General features: G+C 42.9%; 1 pseudogene; it reads right to left on the reverse strand.

Annotated features, from left to right (window-relative positions):
• Positions 1-4,698, reverse strand: part of LOC121842444 — a 15,621-nt pseudogene extending 10,923 nt beyond the window's left edge.
• Between the last annotated feature and the right edge of the window lie 4,338 nt (positions 4,699-9,036).

The following is a 9,036-nucleotide window of genomic DNA, read 5'->3' on the forward strand; positions in this document are numbered from 1 at the left end:
CTTGAAAGACTCCACAGCCTGTTGGAGCTCCTTCAGCTCCTTCTCTCTCTCCTGGAATCTCTGCTGGACCTTCTGCTGACTCATCCCCAGCTGCCTCTGTGGAGAATCACTCTTCAATGAGCTATCAAGCTTTATTAGTCCAGTAGATCAATAGTATAGTAATGTGACATAGGACCCATAGAGAGGAAGGTCTACAATCCTGAGGAAGTCCCTTTACAAATCAAATCAAATCAAATCAAATTTTATTTGTCACATACACATGGTTAGCAGATGTTAATGCGAGTGTAGCGAAATGCTTGTGCTTCTAGTTCCGACAATGCAGTAATAACGAGCAAGTAATCTAACTAACAATTCCAAAAAAAACTACTGTCATACACCGTGTAAGGGGATAAAGAATATGTACATAAGGATATATGAATGAGTGATGGTACAGAGCAGCATAGGCAAGATACAGTAGATGATATCGAGTACAGTATATACATATGAGATAAGTATGTAAACCAAGTGGCATAGTTAAAGTGGCTAGTGATACATGTATTACATAAGGATGCAGTCGATGATATAGAGTACTGTATCAACGTATGCATATGAGATGGACAATGTAGGGTAAGTAACATTATATAAGGTAGCATTGTTTAAAGTGGCTAGTGATATATTTACATAATTTCCCATCGATTCCCATGATTAAAGTGGCTGGAGTAGAGTCAGTGTCATTGACAGTGTGTTGGCAGTAGCCACTCAATGTTAGTGGTGGCTGTTTAACAGTCTGATGGCCTTGAGATAGAAGCTGTTTTTCAGTCTCTCGGTCCCAGCTTTGATGCACCTGTACTGACCTCGCCTTCTGGATGGCAGCGGGGTGAACAGGCAGTGGCTCGGGTGGTTGATGTCCTTGGTGATCTTTATGGCCTTCCTGTAGCATCGGGTGGTGTAGGTGTCCTGGAGGGCAGGTAGTTTGCCCCCGGTGATGCGTTGTGCAGACCTCACTACCCTCTGGAGAGCCTTACGGTTGAGGGCGGTGCAGTTGCCATACCAGGCGGTGATACAGCCCGCCAGGATGCTCTCGATTGTGCATCTGTAGAAGTTTGTGAGTGCTTTTGGTGACAAGCCGAATTTCTTCAGCCTCCTGAGGTTGAAGAGGCGCTGCTGCGCCTTCCTCACGATGCTGTCTGTGTGAGTGGACCAATTCAGTTTGTCTGTGATGTGTATGCCGAGGAACTTAAAACTTGCTACCCTCTCCACTACTGTTCCATCGATGTGGATGGGGGTGTTCCCTCTGCTGTTTCCTGAAGTCCACAATCATCTCCTTAGTTTTGTTGACGTTGAGTGTGAGGTTATTTTCCTGACACCACACTCCGAGGGCCCTCACCTCCTCCCTGTAGGCCGTCTCGTCGTTGTTGGTAATCAAGCCTACCACTGTTGTGTCGTCCGCAAACTTGATGATTGAGTTGGAGGCGTGCATGGCCACGCAGTCGTGGGTGAACAGGGAGTACAGGAGAGGGCTCAGAACGCACCCTGTGGGGCCCCAGTGTTGAGGATCAGCGGGGAGGAGATGTTGTTGCCTACCCTCACCACCTGGGGGCGGCCCGTCAGGAAGTCCAGTACCCAGTTGCACAGGGCGGGGGTCGAGACCCAGGGTCTCGAGCTTGATGACGAGCTTGGAGGGTACTATGGTGTTGAATGCCGAGCTGTAGTCGATGAACAGCATTCTCACATAGGTATTCCTCTTGTCCAGATGGGTTAGGGCAGTGTGCAGTGTGGTTGAGATTGCATCGTCTGTGGACCTATTTGGGCGGTAAGCAAATTGGAGTGGGTCAAGGGTGTCAGGTAGGGTGGAGGTGATATGGTCCTTGACTAGTCTCTCAAAGCACTTCATGATGACGGATGTGAGTGCTACGGGCGGTAGTCGTTAGCTCAGTTACCTTAGCTTTCTTGGGAACAGGAACAATGGTGGCCCTCTTGAAGCATGTGGGAACAGCAGACTGGTATAGGGATTGATTGAATATGTCCGTAAACACACCGCCAGCTGGTCTGCGCATGCTCTGAGGGCGCGGCTGGGGATGCCGCCTGGGCCTGCAGCCTTGCGAGGGTTAACACGTTTAAATGTCTTACTCACTTCGGCTGCAGTGAAGGAGAGACCGCATGTTTCCGTTGCAGGCCGTGTCAGTGGCACTGTATTGTCCTCAAAGCGGGCAAAAAAGTTATTTAGTCTGCCTGGGAGCAAGACATCCTGGTCCGTGACTGGGCTGGGTTTCTTCCTGTAGTCCGTGATTGACTGTAGACCCTGCCACATACCTCTTGTGTCTGAGCCGTTGAATTGAGATTCTACTTTGTCTCTGTACTGGCGCTTAGCTTGTTTGATAGCCTTGCGGAGGGAATAGCTGCACTGTTTGTATTCAGTCATGTTACCAGACACCTTGCCCTGATTAAAAGCAGTGGTTCGTGCCTTCAGTTTCACACGAATGCTGCCATCAATCCACGGTTTCTGGTTAGGGAATGTTTTAATCGTTGCTATGGGAACAACATCTTCAACGCACGTTCTAATGAACTCGCACACCGAATCAGCGTATTCGTCAATGTTGTTATCTGACGCAATACGAAACATCTCCCAGTCCACGTGATGGAAGCAGTCTTGGAGTGTGGAGTCAGCTTGGTCGGACCAGCGTTGGACAGACCTCAGCGTGGGAGCTTCTTGTTTTAGTTTCTGTCTGTAGGCAGGGATCAACAAAATGGAGTCGTGGTCAGCTTTTCCAAAGGGGGGGCAGGGCCTTATATGTGTCGCGGAAGTTAGAGTAACAATGATCCAGGGTCTTTCCACCCCTGGTTGCGCAATCGATATGCTGATAAAATTTAGGGAGTCTTGTTTTCAGATTAGCCTTGTTAAAATCCCCAGCTACAATGAATGCAGCCTCCGGATAAATCGTTTGCAGTTTGCAGAGAGTTAAATAAAGTTCGTTCAGAGCCATCGATGTGTCTGCTTGAGGGGGATATATACGGCTGTGATTATAATCGAAGAGAATTCTCTTGGTAGATAATGCGGTCTACATTTGATTGTGAGGAATTCTAAATCAGTTGAACAGAAGGATTTGAGTTCCTGTATGTTTCTTTCATCACACCATGTCACGTTGGCCATAAGGCATACGTCCCCGCCCCTCTTCTTACCAGAAAGATGTTTGTTTCTGTCGGCGCGATGCGTGGAGAAACCCGCTGGCTGCACCGCTTCGGGATTGGGTCTCTCCAGTGAGCCATGTTTCCGTGAAGCAAAGAACGTTACAGTCTCTGATGTCCCTCTGGAATGCTACCCTTGCTCGGATTTCATCAACCTTGTTGTCAAGAGACTGGACATTGGCAAGAAGAATGCTAGGGGTGGTGCACGATGTACCCGTCTCCGGAGTCTGACCAGAAGACCGCTTTGTTTCCCTCTTTTTCTGAGTCGTTTTTTTTTTGGTCGCTGCATGTGATCCACTCGGTTACACTGGTTGTAAGGCAGAACACAGGATCCGCATCGCGAAAAACATATTCTTGGTCGTACTGATGGTGAGTTGACGCTGATCTTATATTCAGTAGTTCTTCTCGGCTGTATGTAATGAAACCTAAGATGACCTGGGGTACTAGTGTAAGAAATAACACGTAAAAAACAAAAAACTGCATAGTTTCCTAGGAACGCGAGCGAGGCGGCCATCTCTGTCGGCGCCGGAAGTACCGGATATTATATTATGTTGCTATGTGAATGATTATAGTTTTTATGGTAGGCCTACATGTATCAAGGGGTTGAGACTGAACTTTGGACTCATAAAAGGCCATTCAGAATGATAATAGTGTTTGACGTTAGAAAATGGTGATACATTTGTAACAAACTCAATATACTCAAGGTTTGTGTTCATATTTGTTCATATTTGTTCATATTTGTGGATCCATTTCATATTGTATATAATATAATGATCTCATATTCAAACAGATTTAGTTCCTACTGTATCTTTAATTCTTTGTTTATCAGACAGCCACCAACAAGTTGTTCTGGTCTTACCTGTTTCTCAGTCCTCTCTGCTGCAGCTGACACTGTATCATGGCCTTTATGTTCATCCATCACACACAGCAGACAGATACACTGCTGATCGGTACGACAGTAAACCTCCAGCAGTTTGTCATGATGAGAGCAGATCTTCTCCTGTAGTTGTGCCGTGGCTTTGACCAGCTTGTGCTTCTTGAAAGCAGGAGATTCATAGTGAGGTTGGAGGTGAGTCTCACAGTAAGAGGCCAGACACGCCAGACAGGACATGAGGGCTTTCTGCTTTCTGGTCCCAGTGCAGACATCACACACACCACATCTCCAGGTCCAGCATAGCACAGAGCAGGAGGGGGAGCTGCCTGGATTCCTGTCTTCCTCAGTTTCTCCACCAGCTCAGCCAACATGTTATTTTTCCTCAGATTAGGCCTTGTAGTGAAGGTCTCTCTGCACTGAGGACAGCTATAGACCCCTTTCAGATCATCCTGATCCCAGCAGCCCTCAATACAGCTCCTACAGTAACTGTGTCCACAGGCAGTAGTGACCGGCTCCTTCAGTAGATCCAGACAGACAGAACAACAGAACTGGTCCTGGTCCAGCAGAACTCCCTGTTGAGCCATTTGGACGGTTGTTCACTCTCACACAGACAGACGACACAGAGACTCAGATCAGTTTCGTTTCCTCAGAAGAGAGTTTGTGGGAAGGGGAGGGACTTCCTGGTTCTGCCAGAGGGGTGGGGTTAGAAGGAGGGAGGGGTTAGAGGAATGGAGGAAGAGAGAGAGGAACTGCATGCAACAGCAAGAGGGAGACAAATAGTTTTGTTCCAAGGTTAGAGCCCTTAACATGGAACAAATGACATAATGAATCTTAAAATGTGAGTTGTTAGAATATATGAAGGGTAACAGTTTCTATGAAGGACGTATGTATCATTATTTTAATGACCTTTATAATGCCTTATAATACACCTATGTGTTGTAATTAATCAATAAAGCCTGAGGAGGTGTGGTATATAGTTAATATACAGTACCACAGATAAGGACTGAGGAGGTGTGGTATATAGTTAATATACAGTACCACAGATAAGGACTGAGGAGGTGTGGTATATAGTTAATATACAGTACCACAGATAAGGACTGAGGAGGTGTGGTATATAGTTAATATACAGTACCACAGATAAGGACTGAGGAGGTGTGGTATATAGTTAATATACAGTAACACAGATAAGGACTGAGGAGGTGTGGTATATAGTTAATATACAGTACCACAGATAAGGACTGAGGAGGTGTGGTATATAGTTAATATACAGTACCACAGATAAGGACTGAGGAGGTGTGGTATATAGTTAATATACAGTACCACAGATAAGGACTGAGGAGGTGTGTGGTATATAGTTAATATACAGTACCACAGATAAGGACTGAGGAGGTGTGGTATATAGTTAGGATATAATATAGTTAATAGTACCACAGATAAGGACTGAGGAGGGTGTATATAGGTATATAATGACTGAGGAGGTGTGGTATATAGTTAATATACAGTACCACAGATAAGGACTGAGGAGGTGTGGTATATAGTTAATATACAGTACCACAGATAAGGACTGAGGAGGTGTGGTATATAGTTAATATACAGTACCACAGATAAGGACTGAGGAGGTGTGGTATATAGTTAATATACAGTACCACAGATAAGGACTGAGGAGGTGTGGTATATAGTTAATATACAGTACCACAGATAAGGACTGAGGAGGTGTGGTATATAGTTAATATACAGTACCAGTAGATAAGGACTGAGGAGGTGTGGTATATAGTTAATATACAGTACCACAGATAAGGACAGTATATAGTTAATATACAGTACCACAGATAAGGACTGAGGAGGTGTGGTATATAGTTAATATACAGTACCACAGATAAGGACTGAGGAGGTGTGGTATATAGTTAATATACAGTACCACAGATAAGGACTGAGGAGGTGTGGTATATAGTTAATATACAGTACCACAGATAAGGACTGAGGAGGTGTGGTATATAGTTAATATACAGTACCACAGATAAGGACTGAGGAGGTGTGGTATATAGTTAATATACAGTACCACAGATAAGGACTGAGGAGGTGTGGTATATAGTTAATATACAGTACCACAGATAAGGACTGAGGAGGTGTGGTATATAGTTAATATACAGTACCACAGATAAGGACTGAGGAGGTGTGGTATATAGTTAATATACAGTACCACAGATAAGGACTGAGGAGGTGTGGTATATAGTTAATATACAGTACCACAGATAAGGACTGAGGAGGTGTGGTATATAGTTAATATACAGTACCACAGATATAGGACTGAGGACTGAGGAGGTGTGGTATATAGTTAATATACAGTACCACAGATAAGGACTGAGGAGGTGTGGTATATAGTTAATATACAGTACCACAGATAAGGACTGAGGAGGTGTGGTATATAGTTAATATACAGTACCACAGATAAGGACTGAGGAGGTGTGGTATATAGTTAATATACAGTACCACAGATAAGGACTGAGGAGGTGTGGTATATAGTTAATATACAGTACCACAGATAAGGACTGAGGAGGTGTGGTATATAGTTAATATACAGTACCACAGATAAGGACTGAGGAGGTGTGGTATATAGTTAATATACAGTACCACAGATAAGGACTGAGGAGGTGTGGTATATAGTTAATATACAGTACCACAGATAAGGACTGAGGAGGTGTGGTATATAGTTAATATACAGTACCACAGATAAGGACTGAGGAGGTGTGGTATATAGTTAATATACAGTACCACAGATAAGGACTGAGGAGGTGTGGTATATAGTTAATATACAGTACCACAGATAAGGACTGAGGAGGTGTGGTATATAGTTAATATACAGTACCACAGATAAGGACTGAGGAGGTGTGGTATATAGTTAATATACAGTACTGACAGATATAGTTAATATACAGACAGATGAGGAGGTGTGGTATATAGTTAATATACAGTACCACAGATAAGGACTGAGGAGGTGTGGTATATAGTTAATATACAGTACCACAGATAAGGACTGAGGAGGTGTGGTATATAGTTAATATACAGTACCACAGATAAGGACTGAGGAGGTGTGGTATATAGTTAATATACAGTACCACAGATAAGGACTGAGGAGGTGTGGTATATAGTTAATATACAGTACCACAGATAAGGACTGAGGAGGTGTGGTATATAGTTAATATACAGTACCACAGATAAGGACTGAGGAGGTGTGGTATATAGTTAATATACAGTACCACAGATAAGGACTGAGGAGGTGTGGTATATAGTTAATATACAGTACCAGATAAGGACTGAGGAGGTGTGGATAAGTTAATATACAGACTGAGGAGGTGTGGTATATAGTTAATATACAGTATACACAGATAAGGACTGAGGAGGTGTGGTATATAGTTAATATACAGTACCACAGATACTGAGGACTGTGGAGTTAATATGTGGTATATAGTTAATATACAGTACCACAGATAGGACTGAGGAGGTGTGGTATATAGTTAATATACAGTACCACAGATAAGGACTGAGGAGGTGTGGTATATAGTTAATATACAGTACCACAGATAAGGACTGAGACTGAGGAGGTGTGGTATATAGTTAATATACAGTACCACAGATAAGGACTGAGGAGGTGTGGTATATAGTTAATATACAGTACCACAGATAAGGACTGAGGAGGTGTGGTATATAGTTAATATACAGTACCACAGATAGGACTGAGGAGGTGTGGTATATAGTTAATATACAGTACCACAGATAAGGACTGAGGAGGTGTGGTATATAGTTAATATACAGTACCACAGATAAGGACTGAGGAGGTGTGGTATATAGTTAATATACAGTGATAAGGACTGAGGAGGTGTGGTATATAGTTATACAGTACCACAGATAAGGACTGAGGAGGTGTGGTATATAGTTAATATACAGTACCACAGATAAGGACTGAGGAGGTGTGGTATATAGTTAATATACAGTACCACAGATAAGGACTGAGGAGGTGTGGTATATAGTTAATATACAGTACCACAGATAAGGACTGAGGAGGTGTGGTATATAGTTAATATACAGTACCACAGATAAGGACTGAGGAGTGAGGTGTACCACAGATATATAGTTAATATACAGTACAGATAAGGACTGAGGAGGTGTGGTATATAGTTAATATACAGTACCACAGATAAGGACTGAGGAGGTGTGGTATATAGTTAATATACAGTACCACAGATAAGGACTGAGGAGGTGTGGTATATAGTTAATATACAGTACCACAGATAAGGACTGAGGAGGTGTGGTGTACAGGTATATAGTTAATATACAGTACCACAGATAAGGACTGAGGAGGTGTGGTATATAGTTAATATACAGTACCACAGATAAGGACTGAGGAGGTGTGGTATATAGTTAATATACAGTACCACAGATAAGGACTGAGGAGGTGTGGTATATAGTTAATATACAGTACCACAGATAAGGACTGAGGAGGTGTGGTATATAGTTAATATACAGTACAAGAGATAAGGACTGAGGAGGTGTGGTATATAGTTAATATACAGTACCACAGATAAGGACTGAGGAGGTGTGGTATATAGTTAATATACAGTACCACAGATAAGGACTGAGGAGGTGTGGTATATAGTTAATATACAGTACCACAGATAAGGACTGAGGAGTACCACAGTGTGGTATATAGTTAATATACAGGTACCACAGATATGACAGTACCACAGATAAGAGGAGGTGTGGTATATAGTTAATATACAGTACCACAGATAAGGACTGAGGAGGTGTGGTATATAGTTAATATACAGTACCACAGATAAGGACTGAGGAGGTGTGGTATATAGTTTACTCTTCAATACTGAGGAGGTGTGTGTTCCTGACTGTTCTTCCAACAGTGCAGTAATATCTAACAATACATTTATTTTTGTGTTCCTCAGATGTTTCCAACAGTACAGTAATATCTAACAATGCTTGTGTTT

Source organism: Oncorhynchus tshawytscha, unplaced genomic scaffold (assembly GCF_018296145.1).
Source record: "Oncorhynchus tshawytscha isolate Ot180627B unplaced genomic scaffold, Otsh_v2.0 Un_contig_3849_pilon_pilon, whole genome shotgun sequence".
Lineage (NCBI taxonomy): Eukaryota > Metazoa > Chordata > Actinopteri > Salmoniformes > Salmonidae > Oncorhynchus > Oncorhynchus tshawytscha.